Source organism: Lycium barbarum, chromosome 12 (genome assembly GCF_019175385.1).
Source record: "Lycium barbarum isolate Lr01 chromosome 12, ASM1917538v2, whole genome shotgun sequence".
Taxonomy (NCBI): domain Eukaryota; kingdom Viridiplantae; phylum Streptophyta; class Magnoliopsida; order Solanales; family Solanaceae; genus Lycium; species Lycium barbarum.
Genome location: NC_083348.1, coordinates 12,652,809 through 12,675,177, shown reverse-complemented (window position 1 = coordinate 12,675,177; position 22,369 = coordinate 12,652,809).

The window sequence follows — 22,369 nt, the reverse complement described above, 5'->3', positions numbered from 1 at the left end:
TCATGTTTGGACATGCAATTTGAATTTCTTGAGTAGTAGCTTGAGATGAGTCATGATCTTTGATATGTTGTGCTTATAAAAATGTTATGAATGATGTTGAGAGCATGAGAGAAATGTTAGATGAGAATGAATGTAATGTTGTGCTATGATCATGATTATGGATGACTTTGAGAGGAAATTGTGGGGATTGGATTATGCGCTTAGCCGCCGATCAATGGGCAACCTATGTGAGGTTCCTCCGGGAAAGAAAGAGATGATTCATGAGCTTCACCAGCTAGCTAATCTTGGAGTACGTTTAATTGATTCAGGTGGTGCAGAAATCGATATTAATAATCCCACAGTTTCGTCCATGAATATGGAAGTGAAAGAGCAACAATATGAAGATTCTCATCTGAGCCATTACAGAGACACAGTTCATGAAAAAGAGAAGTCTCCATTTGAAATCTCCACGGATGGAATTCTTAGATACCAAGGCAGACTAGGTGTTTCGAATGTTGTAGAATTGCGCCGCCGGATCCTAGATGAAGCTTATTATTCTCGGTATTCTATTCACCCAGGTGCAACAAAGATGTATCATGATCTCAAGTTGATATATTGGTGGGATGGCATGAAGAGAGACATAGCGGAATTTGTAGCTCAATGTCCAAATTGCCAGCAAGTGAAAATCGAACATCAAAAGCCAGGAGGATTATTGCAAGCAATGGAAATCCCTACTTGAAAATGGGAAGTGATTAACATGGATTTTATTGTGGGGTTACCTCGTTCCCGAGGCAAGTATGATTCCATATGGGTGATTGTGGACAGATTGACGAAAGCAGCTCATTTTCTTCCAGTCAGAACCACATACTCGGCAGAAGATTATGCAAGGTTGTATCTCAAAGAAATTGTGCGACTCCATGGTATTCCGATATCCATTATCACGGATAGAGGAGCGCAATTTACTGCCAAGTTATGGAAATCCTTCCAAGAAGGTCTAGGTACTCAAGTGAAGCTTAGCACATCATTTCATCCACAGACTGATGGACAAGCCGAACGTACTATTCAGACCTTGGAAGATATGCTACGGGCATGTGTACTAGATTTTGGTGGTAGTTGGGATGACCACTTACCTCTTATTGAGTTTGCATACAACAATAGCTACCATTCCAATATCCAAATGGCTCCGTATGAAGCTTTATATGGAAGGAAGTGCAGATCCCCAATTGGATGGTTTGAAATAGGAGAAGTACAGCTAATAGGTCCTGAATTGATTCAGCAAGCAGTAGAAAAATTCAAGGTGATCCGAGACCGGTTACTGACAGCCCAAAGTCGCCAAAAAGCTTATGCGGATAACCGCCGACGAGACTTAGAATTTCAAATTGATGACTAGATATTTTTGAAGGTGTCGCCAATGAAAGGGGTGATGAGATTTGGCAAGAAAGGAAAGTTAAGTCCTCGATACATTGGACCCTATAAAATTATCCGCAAGGTGGGTCAAGTAGCTTACGAATTGGACTTGCCTTCAGAACTTGAATCGGTCCATTCAGTTTTTCATGTCTCAATGCTCCGCAAGTGTGTTGGAGATTCTATGAATATTGTTCCAATAGATGATGTTCAAGTGACAGAAAATCTAGCATATGAAGAAGTGCCCACTGCCATTTTAGATAGGCAAGTACGAAGACTTCGAAATAAGGAAGTAGCTTCAGTCAAAGTCTTGTGGCGAAATAGCAACCGAGAAGAAATGACTTGGGAAGCGGAAGAGAAAATGCAATCCACATACCCGCACTTGTTTCAGCCCCCAGAAGAGATTCACGATGAAACATCAGGATTATGAGGTACGTATACTTTCTTTTTATGCATATTGGTCGTGTGTGACCAATTTATATCGCTATTATGATGTGGCCCTGTGAGGCAATGTTATTGTGGGCTGTTGTGATAGGATGGTAGTGCCATATTACACGGGAAACCCTGGCAAAATATTCATAGAATTCCCGAGTGTTTAACATTCGAGGACGAATGTTCCAAAAGGGGGGAAGAGTGTTACACCTTGGAAATTTCATGTCGTCGTGTAGTGAATGAACCAATGCGAGCTTAAGGGGAACAGGAAGTTCTTAAGAATATAAGACGGATATTTAGTGGTCTTAGAATGCATACGTTAAGATAGAATGCATACGTTAAGATTTTAAAGTTATATGAATTGATGAAATAAGGATAAGTGGAGTATAAGTGGGATTTAAGAAAGGTTTCGTAAATTATTGCGTTAAGAATTGTTTGGTAAGGCCTTGAGGGCGAATTATAGGGATGTTTAGATCATTGATGAAGTACTAAACAAGGGCTAAGAAGGTTGTGTATGGATTGGAGATCAAACGAAACGACGAGGACAACTTTGGAAAAACTATGAGTTACACGACCACCTTATACGGACCGTGGAACTTTATACGGACCGTATAAGGGTCCGTATAACACCCAACAGAAGTGGTATTTTGCCTGATGGTGAACCACGATCACTTATACGGACCGTGGAACTTTATACGGTTCGTATAAGGGTCCGTATAACCCAACAGCAACAATGTTAACCACAGACACTTATACGGACCGTATAATGTTATACGGACCGTATAAGTAGTCCGTATAAGTCCCGACGGACTGATTAAGTTGCAACTATAAATACATGTTCCCACTTTATTTTCTCATTCTTTCCACTTCTCTCCAAGCTTCTAGAGGGTTCCACACACTTCATATACAAGAATACAAAGGGAAGCAAAGATAAATATCAAGAATTCAAGTGAATCAAGTGCAAGAAGCTCACAAGGGTTCCTCCAAGTCAAGAATTCTCTTGGGAGTGAAGCTAGGGTTTTGACTCAAGTGAATATTTCCACTCAAGGCTCATTCCCACAATATATAAGGTAAGTTTCATGATCATTCCATGTTGTTTAAGGTATTGAGAGGTTGGAAGACTTAGATTATGAAAGGAAATAGAAAATGGGTTACAAAGATGAAAATAATCAGATCTTGAGTAGTAGCTTGAGATGAGTCATGATCTTTGATATGTTGTGCTTATAAAAATGTTATGAATGATGTTGAGAGCATGAGAGAAATGTTAGATGAGAATGAATGTAATGTTGTGCTATGATCATGATTATGGATGACTTTGAGAGGAAATTGTGGGGATTGGACAATGAGGAATTTGATAAAAGTTATTGATGATGATATTTTGAATGTTGTTATTAACGTTTGGGAGTTGATGTATGATATGGAGAAAGTAGTATAAATAAATGAGATGCTGCCCAAATTTTTCTAGCTTAGTTCAAACACGCTTATGTTATTGATTATCTAATATGAGTATGAACTCCCTTGAAGGTAAAGACGTGAGCAATAAAGAAGAATGATCAAACGATAGAGTAGCTACACGAAAGAGGTATGTAAGGCTAGTCCCTTCTTTCTATGGCATGACTCCTATGACATGAATCTTCTAAATTTTCCATAATCATCCTAAATAAAGGAACTATGAGTCCATGACTGTAATGAGCTATATATATATATGAGATAAAGAAAAGAGATACGACGAGCAAGATAATGGTGATGATGAGTTAAGTATAAAGAATCCTAGAGTAAAGTAAGATGTCCATTAAGCTAAAGATTCTAAGTATATTTCCATTGATGCTTTTCCTTGTGTACACTCACCTTAGTTTGTTAGTTCGTCCAAGGTGAGATATGATGTTGATGATTACTCCATCGGGGGTTCACGACCTTATGTCACCCCGACATAGCCATAGTTGCCTTCAAGTTCTAATGTATGTTTTGATGATAAATGTATAGTGATGCTAAGTCATGATATGTCTATGAGATGTACAATAATGTAAGTTTATGATATACCTATGCAATGTATGAAAATGTTAAGTTATGATAAGACTATGATATGTATGATAATGATAAGTTTATGTCGACTATATGACGATACGATTCCACCGTGCATAATCGGCGGGCATGTCACCGCTAAAGCGGGCTGCTTCTTATTCCACCGTGCCCAAATGGCCGGACATGTCACCGCTAAGGCGGGATGCTTATGATTACACCGCGCCTAGAAGGCCGGACATGATCACCACTAGTGGGCGGCATATGATGGTTACCCGGACGCGGGTTAATGATGATGATGATTTATATGATACGATGATGTATGCGCTATGATGGCACATGTACTATGATTATATATATATATATATATATGATGTATGTATGAAATGTATCCACCCGTAAAAGTTGCACAGGTTGTATCTTCACCCTATGACTTATGATCTCTCTATCATGTCCATTTCATTCATGCTTTACATACTCAGTACAATGTTCGTACTGACGTCCGTTTTTCTTTGGACGTTGTGTTCATGCCCACAGGTAGACAGGGAGGTGATCTAGACTTGTAGAGGTTATCAGCAGATTGACAGGGGCACTCCATTATTTCGGAGGTGCTATTTGGGTTATTTTTTTGTGTATATATGTATGTATTTTGGATGCGACGGGGTCCTGTCCCATCTATGTGTCTAGTACTCTGGTAGAGGCTCATAGATACACACGTGTGGGTAGTATGGTGTCATGATGTCCTCTTTGTATATACATGTACATCATTTTGATAGCCGAAGGGCTTATGCGTATAAAAGTAATTATGTTTCCAAATGAAAAATGGTTTTCCTATAATTTGAGTAGTATATTAATGAATGTATGCTAAATGAGTGTGATAGGTAATAGAATGAGTGGTGCTTGGTGGTTAGCCCCGGGTACCCATCATGGCCCCTAGTCGGGTCGTGACAGCTGGGGTTCATCTACAGTCTGTTTTGCAGGCCGTAAATAATTTATGGTTCGTAAGACCTGACATAAAACTGGGATTGCCAAAATGAAATGAAATTTGATCCTAACACTCCCCAACTTGGTTTCCTAAGTCCCAAATCATGAACATGGCTTAGTTTAAGGTACGAACCGTTACAACACTTGCCCCTTGGTATCATTCGTCCTCGAATGATGGGTCATGGTTAAGAAAATGACTAAACATGGCTTGAATACATATATACGAAGGAAACATGACATGGAACCTGGGGATTGAACTGATTTGACATGGTTTCGTGTAATCATGAACGCTGAAACATGAAACATGAATAGAGAATACATGAACGTGAACGTGAAACTTGAGGTGTGAATATGTAAAGGACGTGACATGGATTCAAAAGGTATTTACCTTGAACGTTTTTTGCTTGCTCTTCAACCAAATACGGGTACTTGGATTTCATGTCTTCTTTGGCTTCCCATGTATCCTTTTCGACTTTCTAACTCCTCCATAAGACCTTTACCGAGGTTACTTCCTTAGTTCTCAATTCGCGAACCTGATGATCAAGAATAGCCATATGGATCTCCTCATAGGTTAGTCCATCCTTAACCATTATAGTATCAGCAGGAATAACCAACGACGGGTCTCCCACACACTTTCTCAACATGGACACATGGAAAACTGGATGGACAGCAGCCAATTCTTGTGGCAACACAAGCTCATAAGCTACTTGACCAACCCTTCGCAGGATTCTATAAGGTCCAATATATCTGGGACTGAGCTTTCCTTTCTTGCCAAATCTCATCTCACCTTTCATAGGTGAAACCTTTGTTACACGTCGGACATTTCATGTCGTTGTACGGTGGATGGACTAACGTGAGTCTAGAATGTATATGAAGTCCCTATAAGTAGGAAAGGATACTTAATAACTCTAATTAAGATTCCAAAAACATTTGAGGCGAAAGAAGAAAAATCGTCAGAGAAAGTTAAGGTAGAGTCTTGTTTGGGAGGATTTCACGTCGTTGATTTAAGCCTTGCTTAGAATCACTTTGAGGAAGAGGTATAAATCCCCTTGGATGGTTAATGAAGTATTATGTAAGTGCCAAGAAGGTTTCATAAGGATTAGAGATCAAACAAATCGACGAGAGCAATTTCGGGAAGAGGGTGAGTTATACGACCAATTATACGGTCCGTATAACTTTATACGGTCCTTATAACAGTTACAGTGAAGGGTCATCACTGGGAAGATTATACGGTCACTTATACGGACCGTATAAAATTATACGGACCGTATAAGTGTCCGTATAATCCATACGGGCAGCTTTAGTTCCTTTCTATAAATAAAAGACCCAAGTTCTTATTTCTTATTTCTCATTTCCTCCACAACTCTTGAAACCTCTAGAATATTCCAAACATTATACTAACACAAATCCATGAGAAATTAAGGATTGAACACCAAGAATTAAGAGAATCAAGTGCAAGGAGACTCACTAGGCCTTGTAGAAATCAAGAATTCCATTGGTATTGAAGTTGGGTTTTCCTCAAGTGAAGTATCTTCATCTAAGGTTCATTTCTATATGATCAAAGGTGATTTTTACTTCCATTCCATGTTATTAAAGTATTTGAGTGATTGAATGACTTGGATGAGAGAAGAAAGTAGAATATGGGCTCAACTATGGAAGTAATGATATTTTGAGTAGTAAGTTAACTTGAGTCATAGTTCTTGATGTGCCATAAGTATAATCTTGTTGTAAATGAAACTAATTGTCATGACCCAACTAGGGGCCGCGACGGGTACCCGGAGCTAGATACCGAGCACCGCTCACTCTACTACTCATTTTACTCATTTAATGATCTTTTGCCAGTTTTACGCATGAAAGTATAGGAAACATAATTTGTATCAAACATAAGTACTTTATATACATATTCCTCTCGGCCATCAAAATAATTTATACATAATAATAGCATCTTTTGAGACCACCTAACCCACACTACGTATCTACGAGCCTCTACTGTCATAATGAATACATAGACGGAACAAGACTCCGTCGTGCCCAAAATATATATACATATATACCAAAGAGAAATCATAAGCACCTCCGAACTATGGAGTGCTCTCCACCGCTGACAGCTCCTAAGTATCTGGATCAAGCTCGCCTCCCTGTCTACCTGTGGGCATGAACACAGCGTCCAAAGAAGGGACGTCAGTACGAATATTGTACTGAGTATGAGAGGCATGAACAATGAAGAAAGACATCAATAATATAATGAGAGCATCAATATAAAGCATATGGATCTGTCCGATAATCATAAATGGAATAATGCATGCTGTCTTACTCATACTTATCATCGTAACAGGTATGCATCATATGCAAGCTGCCCGCCCATGTCGGAACGGTGTGATAATCAATAATATAAGCCCGCGTCCAGGCCTCCCGCGTCTGGGGTACCATCTCATGCCGCCCACTAGTGATGTCTGCCCACGCCCGAAGGTCGTGGTGTCTGCCCGGCCAACTAGGCCCGGTTTGCAATGCTCATGCCATACATATCATAAAATAATCATGATAATGTACTCATTGTAAAATACTTATCTTATCATAGCACATGCGTAAGGTTTGAGAACAACTTTACTCTATCGGGGTGACGGAAGGTCATGACCCCCCGATTACTTTATGGAGTAATTACGGGCATTCTGCCTCACCTTGAAAGGACTAGTACATAAGGTGAGTGTAGGCAAGGACTAACATCATCATCATCATAGCATCATCATATCGTATAACTTATCTCATATAGGCATTTAACTTTTTGGAATGTAGGAGCTCATGGAAAGATGGTAATTCGGACTATAAGATTCATGCCATTGGAAATAAAGGACTAGCCTCACATACCTTGCCGTTTAGCTAAGTTTTTGTCCACTTATTCTCCTTCGATACCACGTCGTCACCTTCATGAGAGAATTCGTACTTCATTAGTTAATTAACTACAAGAACGGATCGCTAGTCCTAGGAAAATTTGGGCAGTACTTACTTCGTTTATACTACTTTTCCCATGTTCTATATCTACCCCCAACATTCACAATGCTATTCGCAATATCGCAATCAAAATCATCATTTATGCACCATTAGCAAAATCCACCATTTTCCTCCAATTTTCCCATATTTCTCCCTATAGCTCACCTTAGTGATTTCGTGCATTTACTACTTGTTTCACGTTATCAACATCATTTATATCGTATTTGTACTCTCAACACTTCAACATTCATGATTCAATTCCACTATCATTCATTTATGTCACTATTCACTAAATAATGACCCATTCCTATGTTCTTCTACATTTTAAGTATCTAAGCCTTCCAATACCTTGAATCGCGTGGTATAGTCATGAAACATACCTTAAATGATGATTGAACAGGCCTTGAGTTGAAATACTTCACTTAGCCAAAACCCTAGTTCCACCCTTTTAAGGATTTCTTGACTTAGATGATCCTTTGATGTGTTCTTACACTTGTTTTCATGAATTTAGTGGTGTTGATCTTGATGTTCCCTTTGATTCTCTTGAATTCTTATGGAGGAAATATTTGGAGAGTTCTAGAGCATTCTTGAGTTATATGAAAGAAAAATGAAATGAAATGAAGCCTAAGTTCCTTTTAATAATCACAAAACTGATCTTTAATGAAAAATTGTCGGGATGAACAGTGGTCGTAAACCACAGTTTACGGACCGTATTGTGGTTTACGGTCCGTCCTCCGCGATCGTTTTTAAGCATTTCAAAAACAGAAAGTTTGGCTAAGGGACATGGCAGTTTACGATCGAGGTTTACGGTCCGTAAACCAGTTTACGGTCCGTAAACCAGTTTACGGTCCGTAAACCAGTTTACGGGCTGTCCTCCAAGTCGTTTTTAGCCATTTCAACACTTTGACAGAACTTGAAGTTTTTGGACAACTGGAGGATTACGGGCCGTATAGTGCCCTTTACGACCACTGAGCTCAAAATTCTCCGCCACTTCCTTACTTCCAAAAATTCATAATTAGCCATTCCCGACTTAGTAAAACATCATACACTCAAGCCCTTCATTGTTCTACTGATCACACAAGTACGGAAAAATTTCCGAGGTGTAACACTAATGATGATGAGAAAGGGGAATATGATGTGTATATGAAAAAGGAATATGATGTGTGTTGTAGCTATGATTATGGATGATTTTGAAAGGAAGTCTTGAAAATTGAACAAAGCTTAATTGAAGAAATCTATTGATTATGATATTATGGGTGTTGCTATTGATGTCTGGGGAGTTGTTTAGTATATAGAGAAAGTTGTTGAAACAAAGGAAATGCTGCCCAACTTTCATTAGCTCTTAGTCGCTTTAATTTGGACTTAAGTCTGTTTTAAATGATCTAATTTAGTACGAATTCTCTTGAACGTAGAGTCGTGAGCTTGGAAGGAGAACGTTCAGTTGTTAAGGAGATGCAAAGGTATGTAAGGCTAGTCCCTTTCTTTCAAAGGCATGACTTCTATATTATGATTTCTTTTCTATGCTTCCATGACCTTCTTACATTCCCAAGTTGGAAGTCTAAGATCATTAAGAGTCCCTTATGAGCTAGAGATAAGTTATGTTCTATGAGAATGATGATGATGATGATCCTATCTTTCGGAGACTCCGAAGCTTATGAAATGATGCTATTATGATTTGACAATATTATTTCATGAATTCGTTGATGTTATTTGTTGTTGTAGTCTCACCTCATGATATTAATTCCTTCAAGGTGAGACATAATGATGATGAATGTTCCATAATACAATCGGAGGTCACCGACCTTACGTCACTCCGATATGATTGTAGCTTTGATTGGGCTCACATGCATGCTTATTTTTATATATGATTACACCAGACCTAGTTGGTCGGGTAGACACCACTATGCTGGGCGTAAGTGGGCGGGTTATGGATAATGATAGTTACACCGGGCCTAATTGGCCGAGTAGTCACCACTAGTGGTCGGCGTGAGATGACTATTCCGGACACAGGATACCCGGACACAGGCTAGTGATGATATATGACTCAGACAGCTTGCTTATAGATATATGTGTTATGATGTGGCTTTAAAAGTAAAAGTTAGCATGCATGGTATCTGCCTTAAGAGGCAATCATATGTGCAGGTTATCTCTTTATCTCATGTTCCTTATTCCTTTATTATGTCATTATACATGTCTTACATACTTGGTACATTATTTGTACTGACGTCTTTTCTTTTGTGGACGCTGCGTTTATGCCCGCAGGTAGATAGAGAGACGGTCCAGATCCCTAGGAGCATTATCAGCAGATACACAGGAGCACTCCACTTCTCCGGAGTTTCCGTTTATTGGTATATTCTTTTGTGCACATATTTGGGGTATGGCAGGTTCCTGTCCCGTCCTTATGATTTTAGTACTCCAGTTAAAGGCTCGTAGATACATATGTGGGTAGTAAACATTTTATGAATTCTGCAGTGCATGTCTTGTATATCATTTTGTATCCTCGTGGGCTTATACATTGTACATATACGTATATTTTGAGGAGTGATTGAAGACCATTTCACGGTAAGCTTTGTTTGAGAATTGTGCTGATCTAGGTTGAATATGATGATGAGTATGATGAGTGGTGCTCGGTAGGTTAGCTCCGGGTACCCGTCATGGCCCTCTAGCTGGGTCGTGACAACCTTTAAGAATACCCAATCATCAACTTGGAACTCTAAGTCTCTGCACCATACATCTGTATAGGACTTCTGACGACTTTGAGCCATTCTCAATCCCTCGTGAATCAACTTAACTTTATTCATAGCCTGGTAGATCAAATCTAGTCCCAACAACTTTACTTCACTAACCTTAATCCAACCAATAGGTGATCTACACCTTCGCCAATACAAATCTTGAAACGGTTCCTTCTTGATACTAGCATGATAGCTATTATTATAGGCAAATTCAATGAGGGGAAAATGTTCATTCCAATTACCTTTGAAATCTAGGACGCATGCTTTCAACATGTCCTCAAGCGTCTGAATAGTGCGCTCTGCCTGGTCATCTATATGCAGATGAAAAGCTGTGCTGAGGTTTACCTTGGTATCCAATCCTTTCTGAAAGGATTTCCATTAGTTCGCTGTGAATTGAGCACCATGATTTGAAATAATAGACACTAGGATCCCATGCAATCTGACAACCTCACGAATGTAAAATTTGGCATAATCTTCTGCTGAATCGGTGGTCTTAACTGGCAAGAAGTACGTTGACTTAGCAAGTCGGTCCACAATCACCCAAATCAAATCTTGTCTCCGGGATGAACGAGGTAGACCTGTTAGGAAGTCCATATTTTTCATCTCCTATTTTCAAACAGGAATATCAATATTCTGAGCCAACTCACCAGGCCTCTGGTATTTGGGTTTCACTTGCTAACAATTCGGATACTTAGCCACAAAATCTGCTATATTCTTTTTCATATCGTTCCGCCAATAAATCTCTTTAAGATCATGATACATCTTAGTGGAACCTGGGTGAATGGAATACCTGGAGTTGTGAGCTCCAGACATGATTCGCTCTCTGAGCTCATCTACATCTGGAACACATAATCTGCCTCAGTACCTCAAGGTACCATCATCACCCCTTGTTCAAAAGTCGTTGTCTTATGCTTATGAATCCCCTCTTTCAGTTACAATAAAAAGAGATCATTAAATTGCTTCTCTTTCACTTCGCCACTAAAGAGTTATAAGCCCTATTCTGAACAACAACACCACCGTCCTTGGAGTCCAAGAGCTGAACTCCTAGATTAGCTAAACGATGAACTTCCTTGGTGATAGTTCATTTATCTATCTCAACGTGAGCTAAGCTTCCCATGGAACGCCGACTAAGAGCATCGGCTACCACATTCGTTTTTCCTGGGTGATAGAGAATATCTACATCATAGTTCTTAAGCAATTCGAGCCATCTTCTTTACCTAAGATTCAGCTCCATTTTCTTGAAGATATACTGCAAGCTTTTATGATCGGTGAAAATATCAACATGTACTCTATAAAAATAATGATGCCATATCTTGAGTGCAAAAACCACGGTTGCCAACTCTAAGTCATGAGTTAGATAATTCTTTCATGAGTCTTAAGCTGACGAGACACATAAGCTACAACCTTACTATGCTGCATTAAGCCATATCCGAGACTAATTCCCGAAGCATCACAATATACAACGACCCCTTCGGTTCCTTCTGGTAGGTCAAAACTGGAGCAGAAGTCAACCTCTTCTTCAAATCTTCAAAGCTTTGCTCGCATGCATCTGACCACTGAAACTTAACCTTTTTCTGAGTCAACTTAGTCAACGGAGCTGAAATAGAGGAAAATCCTTACACAAAGCATCTATAATAACCCCCAGACCCAAGAAACTTCTTATATTAGAAACTGAAGTGGGTCATGGACAATTCTTTGACATCTATTTTCTGAGAGTCAACCTTCACACCTTCACCTAAAATTACGCGGCCTAAAAATGCCACTGAATTAATCCAAAATTCATACTATGAGAATTTAGCATAAAGCTCACGATACTGTAGTGTCTACAACACTATTCTGAGATGTTTTGCATGTTCAGCCTCACTACGAGAATAGACCAAAACATCATCAGTGAGTTCAATAACGAATAGATTAAGATAAGTTTCAATACTCTATTCATAAGGTCTATGAAAGCAGCTGGCGCATTTGTTAACCCAAAAGACATAACAAGAAATTCAATGTTACCATAACGGGTTCTGAAAGTGGTCTTCGGAATGTCAACTTCCTTAACCTTTAACTGATGGTATCCTGATCTGAGGTCAATCTTGGAAGAACACTGGGCACCCTGAAGTTGGTCAAACAAATCATCTATTCTGGGAAGAGGGTATCTGTTCTTAATAGTGACTTTGTTCAGCTGTCGGTAGTCAATGCACATGCGCAAGGAACCATCTTTCTTTTAGACAAATAAGACTGGCGCGCCCCAAGGCGAGATGCTTGGCCGAATAAATCCATTGTAAAAAAGATCTTTCAACTGGGCTTTTAACGCTTTCAACTCTACTAGAGCCATTCTGGATGGCGGAATACATATCGGCTGAGTGCTGAGAAGTAGATCAATTCCAAAGTCTATCTCCTTATCGGAAGGAACTTCGGGAAGATTTTCTGAAACTCATTAACAACTGATACAAACTGAAGAGTTGGGGTTTGGGTATCCGAATCCCTAACTCGAACTAAGTGAATAGATATACCCCTTGGTAATCATCTTTCTGGCTTTAAGATAGAAAATAAATCTACCCCTGGGTACCACTGAATTACCCTTCCACTCTATGAATGGTTCGTTAGAAAACTCAAATCTCACTATTTTGGTTCTACAACCCACGGTAGAAAAACATGAAGATAGCCAATCCATAACCATGGTTACATCAAAGTCTACCATTTCTAATTTTGCTAAATCAGCTGTGGTTCTGCGGTGATAGACTAAAAATGGGCAACCCCTATAAATACGTCTAGCTATAACTGACTCCCTAACTGGTGTGGATACTTCAAAGGGTTCATGCAACTTTTCTGGTTCTATCCCAAATTTCTTAGCAATAAGTGGAGTTACATAACATAGGGCGGATCCTGGGTCAATAAGGGTATAAACATCAAAAGTGAATTGTTAGTGTACCGGTGACGACATCTGCACTGGTCTTTGTATCCTAAAGTCCTGTTAAAATGTACAAGCGGTTTCAACCTCTGCCCGCATTGCTAGACTTAGTTGTACCATTCCCTGACTGGGCTTGAGAATTTCGAGGAGCTGCTGGATTTTTATGGACTGGACCACATTACCTCCAGCACCCTGTCTGGCTGATGGACAATCTCTCCAGAAATGACCCCTTTGGCCACACCCATAGCAAATATCCATACCCAGGCGATACTCCCCTGGGTGTCTCTTACCACACTTGCTGCAGACTGGATTAGTATAAGTCTGCTGACCCACACTAGCCTGAGAGTAGGAACTTGCTGGCCTGAAACTCTATCTTTTCTGATCATTCCTGAACTTTGGGGTTGAGACACTGGCTGCAGATGGAGTGGGTCCTGATAACCTGTTCTTAAAGAATTTTCTGCCTCCACCTCCCCCATAATCGAAGTTACCTGTAGACTTAGCTCTTTTATTGAATTCTCTATCCTTTTCTTTCTACAGTGTTTCTTCTTCCTTCATTCGGTCCTCATTACCCTGAACAAAAGTAACCATCTTGGTGATAGTCATTTCCCTATTCTAAGCAGCAATATTGCATCACCATATAAGTCGGGTATAAGGCCCAACACAAACTGTCTAACTCTGGCCCTCATATCGGGAACCATGTGAAGAGAATGCCTGGCCAATAAAACAAACATTAGATAATATTTGTTGACACTATGTCTAAGCCTCTCAGATTCAAAAGCCTTTGCCTCTCTAGCCTCAAGTGGTTGAAAGTGGTCAATGAAAGCATTTAAAAATTCATCCCAAGTTGCTGGAGGCGCATCTTCCCCGCGGGACTGTTCCCACATCTCATACCAAATATGAGCGACATCTTGCAATTGATACACTCCCAACTCTGCTACTTCTATCTCGGTAGCAAGCATAACTCGAAACACTTTCTGGAGTCCATCAATGAAGTTCTGCGGATCCTCCTCCTTGTTAGACCTCGTGAACACTGGAGGTTTTAGGTTTAAGAGTTTCTTAGTCCTTAAACTGTCCGGTCCACCACTAGCACTAACATTAGGAGCCCTTTCTTAGAGTTGGGCTTGGTTAGCAACTATCTGGGTGAGCAGTTGGATAGCTCCCTTAACATTCATATCTATAGCACTAGGCTGCGGAGTAACTGTAGGACGGACCTCCGCAAGCCTTTCTGTAGCTGAGGGTACAGTCTGGGACACTGAACCCGATGCCCCTGTGTCTCGGTGTGAACTTCCTGAGTCTGAGAGTCCTCAGCAGTAGCCCTCTAGCTAGTGGTCGATGTCCTCTTTGTGTACTTTTTTTTTCATAGGCATTGTCTGAAATACGTAATACGCACTAGTTAGAAAGATTCCTGAAAGCATAATTCTAACTGCACGATCTAGTGTATGAAAGAAATGAGACAATCCTAGATGTCTTGGTGGTCAACTGTTTATATGTGCAGGCGCCACACACATAAAAAAAGGACCCCACTGGCCACGAGTTCATAGACTCCTTAAGACACTTGAACCTAGGCTCTGATAACAAGCTTTGTCATACCCCGAACCATGGTCTGGGCGTAACACAGCACTCGATGCCTGGCTGCATGTGATCAAGCGAATCACATAGCTTGCTGACTCAACATGGGTATGAACTGATGTGAAATAACTATGAACATGCATAATTTAAGTAAAGCATGGGACCATAAATCATAAGTTTGAAAATATCATAATATCATAATGCGGAATAGTCTAAATAAACATCATAATAATGAGCCAAAATGGGTAGACTACTTTGAATATCTGACATAACATAAGTAACTAGTCTATAAAACCTCTGACATGAATCTGACATAAAAGCTGATATGTGCTGAGTTCTAACGTGCTGATCCATCGTCCTTTTAATCTGCATCATGAAATGCAGGCAAATAAAGGGGATATCAGTACACTTGAATTGTACTGGTATGTACAACAACTGAATGAAGTAAAGCATGGCACATGAAGCAATAGAATTGAAATTGAAGCTGTAAACTGAACATGAACATGAATATCATTTGACATGAATATGTATGAATAACATGACTAAAATATTTGAAGGTTTGTAAAGATATCTATGGGAGAGAATTAGTATAACCGACATGTAACCACGACGTAAAAATGTGGCATCTGATCTCTGCCCGACCAGCTAAGCCAACGTGGCGTCTGATCTCTGCCCGACCAGCTAAGCCATCTTGTACCTTGCCGGGATACAAGACATGAACATGAACATGAACCTGAACATGAATGGATCCAACAACCACAATGGGTAAACATGAAGATATCATCCTAACTGGGCGTAGCGATCTTTATCCTGCGCTGACATGCATAGATTCAAGCTATCTGAGCCTTCTGGGTAATCTGTGCAACTCCTAAAACATGTACATGGATATAGTTGGATTAGTGGCCCATAAATTATATAACTTGCTTGTAAATATGATTCTGGCTTATATTACCACATGAAGATAATATATAATTGAACTTGTATGGAGACATCGAAAACATGAAGGATTTTCATGAAAATAAGCATAATAGTTCATATCTTGCATGTAAGAACTCATGGAATGCACAGTATGGGTTTTCATGGATTACGATTAGATTCTCAATAACCAAAAGGGAATATTAAGAACACAATAATGATGTAATCATACAAACATGGTATATCATGGTACATGAACTTCGGGTTATCATGAACATGTCTAAAGCCCTAATTTTGGTGAACTCTTGTATAATCATGGAGGAACGTGATGTGGGAAGAACAAAGATGTTTTCACACGTAGATAGGGACCCTGCATACCTATTAATGCTCCAAAACTTGTAGAAAAGGTCTAAACTTGAAGAAGAATTCCAAAAGCTTTAAATCTTGAAAATTCTCCTCCATATTTACGGTACAAAAGTATGGTCCGTAAAAGATTTACGGTCCGTGAAACGTGACTGTAAGTCGATCATAGAAACTTGGAAATTCTCCTCCATATTTATGGTAAAAAAGTACGGTATGTAAAAATTATATGGACCGTAAAACCTTACCGTAAATCAATTACAGTGGGTTGGGTTTCCTGGGGTTCATCTACGATCTGTTTTACGGGCTGTAAATAATTTATGGTCCGTAAGACCTGACATAAAATTGGGTTCGTTGAATTGAAACGAAATTTAATCCTAACACTCCCCGCCTTGGTTTCCTATGTCCTGAATCATAAATATGGCTTAGTTTAAGGTACGAGGCGTTACACTTAGTTTGACTATGCACATAGTTTAAGGAATAAAATGAAACTTTTGAATCTTGTGCTCCTAAATTAAAGATGCATGTAATGTACTAAAATATCCATTGAATCTTGCGAGATTAAGGCCCCGTTTGTCCAGAGATACCAAAAAAAAATTCACTTTTTTTGGAATTTTGGAGTTGGAGTTGTGTTTGACCATAGTTTTTGAAATTGTAGTTTTTGGTGAAATGTTGTTGTAAAAAAGTGAATTTTTTTAAAAAATAAGTTTTTGGAGTTTTTGGTATTCCGGAATACAACTTCAAGTTGTATTCGGAATTCTTATGGCAAAACGCTAAAAAGTGAAAAAAGTGAAAAAAAATTCCGGAATAAAGTGAATAATTCTTATGGCCAAATGCCTACTAAACTTGTTATGTCGGATGTTTGGCTTGTCAACTTACTAAAAATAGAAAAAAGTACTCTTTTAGGGATAGACCTAAATGGAAAGTAAGACTTACATTGGGACCGGAAGGGGAGAGAGGGGGGGGGGGGGGGTATCGTTTTCCCTCCCATTTGTATATTAACTTTACCTCCCTAATTTTCTTTACAATATTGTAATTTTATTCTTCACATTGTTGATTTGCAAAATCATGTAACAACGCGAAATAATACAACAACGAGAAACGATACAATCTATCCAAAAGTTGTGTTCTTCAAAACAATACAGCACAATACAATATCATACAATACGACACGTGACGAGACAATAGGTAACAACACTCCAAATAAGCTATAAATTGTTTTTGGAAGTCAGATTATAGCTGAGAAGTTTGAATATGAGTGAAACAGAGATTACCAAGAAGCTTCACTCCCAACTCCCTTGATCCTAGTCCAATGGGACTTTGTGTAGTGACCAGCCCTCGTCCCTATTGATTATCCCGCCTTTGGATCAAGGGAGAGGTTCAAATAAAGCATCTACAAGCCCAGCACTTGGTCCCAACGAGCTGCCACCTTTGGATAGAGTCTTAGACAAGCTTAGAGAGCATTCAACGCACCTTGGAAGGCATAGGAAGCAGTTGGGCGCATGGTTTGTTGATTTGCTGCCAATTGAAAGCGACAGCCCACAAGGTGCCGAAAACTGTCTTGCCATTTCAGGCAATATTTGACCAGTCTTGCCCGGAAGCCTTTCCCTTTAGTATAGGCACCTTGTAAGCCCTTTTCGTTGTATATTTCTGCCTTTAGTTGTACATGCTAGTATATATTTCGTACATAGCCCCTTGGGGATATCTATCTTGTAATCTTACACTTTGAAAAATACAGAAAAGGGCTCTTGCCTCTAAGATCTTATTTCTCCTATTTACTTGCTTCTTATTTTCATGAGTGAGTTAAGATTGAGCACTTTTTGTGTTGTTGCGTGCGTTTAGGACCGAAGCCTTTGAGTAGCATAAAGGCTATCAAGATTGTGCCACGTTGCGTAGTGAAATTAGACCCGTGACAAGCAGTATCAGAGCAAGGCGACCATCATGGCAAACCACGAAAAAGAAGTTGTTCATGGTGAGCACCATGGAGGAGATGGTTCCCCTAAAGAAGATGATATAGAGGAAAACTTGTAACAAAATCAAGGTGAGAGGTAAACCCGCTATTCCAATTGATGGGTTTCCGTTCTAGCCACATCTCTTGGGTGATGTTAGCGAAGGTTCTGCCTTGAGCCAGCTTTAGAGGGTCATCCACACAGAGGCTGGTTTGGTGGCTTTGAGTCAATGTTTTGAACTAATGGAAGACAACTTTAGTTATCTTGAGAACGTGGCCCTTAAAGGGCTAGATAATGTTAACGAAAACATCAATGAGCTGAGTGAGGAGAGCAAGGAGTCGATGACCAACCTTGAACTCAAGCTCACGGAGACGCTGTCCTCTTTGCACGGGGGGTTTTATTTCTTAAAGCAACAGGCGGAGGTGGCCAATCTCACTGGCGGTACTGGTCCAATCTACGTACAAGAGACTGGCATTGAGATTCCCAAACCTAAAGAGTTCAGTGTTTGAAGGAACGCTTAAGATGTGGAGAATTTCATTAGGAAAATAGATGCTTACTTCGAGCATGTCAACATTGTTGACGAATCTACCAAGATCCGGACGACAACCATATAAATAGGTGATGTTGCCATGTTGTGTAGTGTAGAAAGAAGGTGGATATGGAGAAGGGAACGTGTTCCATCACTGATTGGGAGCAGTTCAAAGAGGAGTTAAAGTGGGAGTTTTACCCTGAAAATGTTGTTCATGAGACTCGTCGAATATTGAGGGAGCTCAAACAAACATTCTCCACCCATGAATATGTGAAAGAGTTAACAAAGCTCACTCTTCAGATCCAAAATTTGACCAGTGAGGACTTGCTATTTTATTTATTTGATGGTCTCCAAAATTGGGACAAACAAGAGCTGCAGCAACGTCAAGTCAAAGATGTGGGCGAGGCTATTGTGGTGGTTGAGTCCTTGAGTAATTTTCGTACTAACAATGCCAAGGCAAAGGGCAACATAGGGAAATAGGTTTCTTCCAAGGTAGATTGTAGAGATAGGACAGAGGCAAGTTTGTTCCTGCCAAAAGTCGTGAGTTCAAAGGAGATCAAGATCACAACCGGAGTTCTACTTCTCAATTTCGTAAGAACTACAAATATAAGAAGAAGACATTCACACATAATAACGACTGCTATCTTTGCGAAGAGACAAATCACAGCTATTGAAATTGCCCTTCATTGAGAATTTTATGGGCAACGTTTGCTACCAACAAAAGCAGGCACACAAGCTGGTGTTCAAATCGGTGAGCAAATAGGCACAAAATCGGATAAAGCTGAGCAAGGTAAGAACAAAATAGTAGGCTTGTTCAATCACATGACCGATGCTGCTGTTTTGGCCCAACCGTCGTAAGTGAGGCCACGAGATTCACCGTTTGTGGAGAAGGAATTGAAAGGAAAACCAGTATGCATCATGGTGGACACTGATGCGACCCACAGTTTTGTTACGGAAGAAACAACTAAGGAACTCAGCCTTGCTTATATTCCTAAAAACACTTTGTTGATGATCGTCAATTATCTCCCTACCAATGTGAATGGCTTTGCTTCTAAGGTGCATCCTTCCTTAGGAGCTGGGCAAGGGTTCATAGATTTCACCGTCGCCCCAATAGACATGTTTGATATTGTTTTGAGGCTAGACTTTGGTATATGATCAACGCGTTTATTTCGCCACATCTCAACCAATTTATTATTCGTGATCCATGTGGCTCTTGTGATGTGACATTTATTCGTGTACCCCAAACGGGTATGCATTTGTCAGTAATGCAGTTGATAAAAGGCTTCAAGAAAGAAGATCCTACCTTTTATGCGATAGTTATGGAGATTGTTGAAAACAAAGGCTCCCAAGAGATGGAAGCCTTGCTTGTCACGCCCCAAACCATGGCCTGGGCGTGACATGGCACTCGGTGCCTGACTGTATATGACCGAGCGAACCCATGACTGCTGAGTCTAACAGTTGTATCATGAAAGCATGCAAGATATAAAATGAACCAAGAGAATACTCTAACTCAAATATAACAGAGGATGCATAAATAAATGTTGTGAGGCAAAACCAACCTAATTGACTAAAGACTGTGTCTATGAAACCTCTATGATCAAAATACTATAAGAATAAATAAGTCATGACAAGACCCTGACATGCCTCAAATACTAATGAACTAACCAATACTCGAAACCTGGAAATAGACGGGAAGCCTTGAATGAGAGGGGCTCACCAACTAGCTGATGTACTCAAAGTGCTGGAAGCTAAGCGGTTGTTGTATCCTCCTGAAAGTCAGACTCTGCACCGTGAAGTGCAGGCCCATGCATAAGGACGTTAGTACAGTTGAATTGTACAAGTTTGATAAGCAACTAAAGCAATGATAAGGGATATGTGAATAATAAATCTTAATGAAACTGAATACTCATATCATGAGTCTATCTATATAGAAACCACCTATGCAAAATATCATGTAACTATGGCCTCGGGCCCAATAAATAATGAGATCTCAAAGCTATGGCCTTGGGCCCAAAATAATTACATATGCATAAGAATCATAACTACAGTCTGGGGCCCAATCAAACATGAAGCAACAAGTGTAAAACTGACTACTAACTCTTTATCATGACTGATGACTTAGACTGCATTCTGAGACTCGTAGATTGAATTACAAGTCTTTTAGATTAAGCCAGGGTCCATAGCATGCATAAACAAGTATGAACATAATAAAAAAACTGAGTTCTAACCCTAAGTTATGAAAATCAAGAACTAGGGCAAAATCATGAACTTGCTGGATTACTGGGAATTATGATTATTGAGGTATGAGGATGATTAAACAATGTTCCTTATGTAAATACTATGCTTAACATACCTGGAATTTCTCCCAAACATGAATAATAATCTGGTCTTCGAAAAAGAATTCCAAGGTTTTGCTCTTTATGCTCTTTAATTGGGTTTTCTTGAAAACCCTATGTTAAGAACATGGTTTCATGATTAGATTAAGAGAATACATGATAGAATCGATTTGGAAGAGCTTGGAATGAATTACCTTGTTGTTTTGGTTTGTTGGGAAAAGAACACTTCGTTTCTAGGGCTTTGAATTATGAAAATTGAAATAAAATAACTGAAGGCTGGTATTTATAGGTTTTGGTGTGAGTTGGGAAATACAGACCAAAATACAGTCCATATTTTAAATGACGATCCATAAACCTGGACCGTAATTTAACATATTTCAAACCGAACCACTGCTTTATTTTCCTCCTTAAATACGATCACAATTTGCGGGCCGTATTCCAAAATACGGTTCGTATTTAACAATATAAAAATTCACAAGACAAATTCCAGAATGCATAGTGGTTTTTCTTGACGCCAAATTATGACTTCAAACTATGGGTCGTATATTGAAATACAGTCCGTATTCTGGGGCATAAATTCCCATCTGCCAGCGGAAGAGAAATTTTCAATTCCCACATTTTTATCTAATTTTCTAAGTCTAGAATCATGGTCAGCTTAAGTTAAAGGTTTGAGGTGTTACATTGCCCCATGTACTCAATGAGTCTTGAAGAGAATAGGGCGTGATGCTGAAAGAGCTTCCCAAGCGGTTGTCTCTGCGTAGGGAAGTTGACCATCAGATTGAGTTAGTCCCGAGGGAAAATCATCCTGCCATGTCTCTTTATCTCTTGGCACTCCCAAGGCTAGACGAGTTAAGGAAGCGGCTCAAGAAGCTTCTTGAATCAGGAATATTTGTCCGTCTAAAGCACTATTTGAAGCCCCTGTTTTGTTCCGAAAAAAGGAACGGGACACTGCATTTGTGTATTGATTACTGGGCTCTCAACAAAGTCATGGTGAAGAGCAAATATCACATCCCTTTGATTGCTGATGTGTTTGATCATTTAGGGCAGGACAATGTGTTTACCAAAACTGATTTGAGTAAGGGTTAATATCAAGTCTGCTTAGCCGAGGGCAACAAATCAAAGACAACTTATGTGACATGCTATGGAGCATTTGAATGGTTGGTGATGCCGTTCTGCTTAACCAACGCTCCCGCAACCTTTTGTACATTGATGAACAAACTGTTTTATCTATTTTTGGATCAGTTTTTGGTCATTTATCTTGACAACATTGT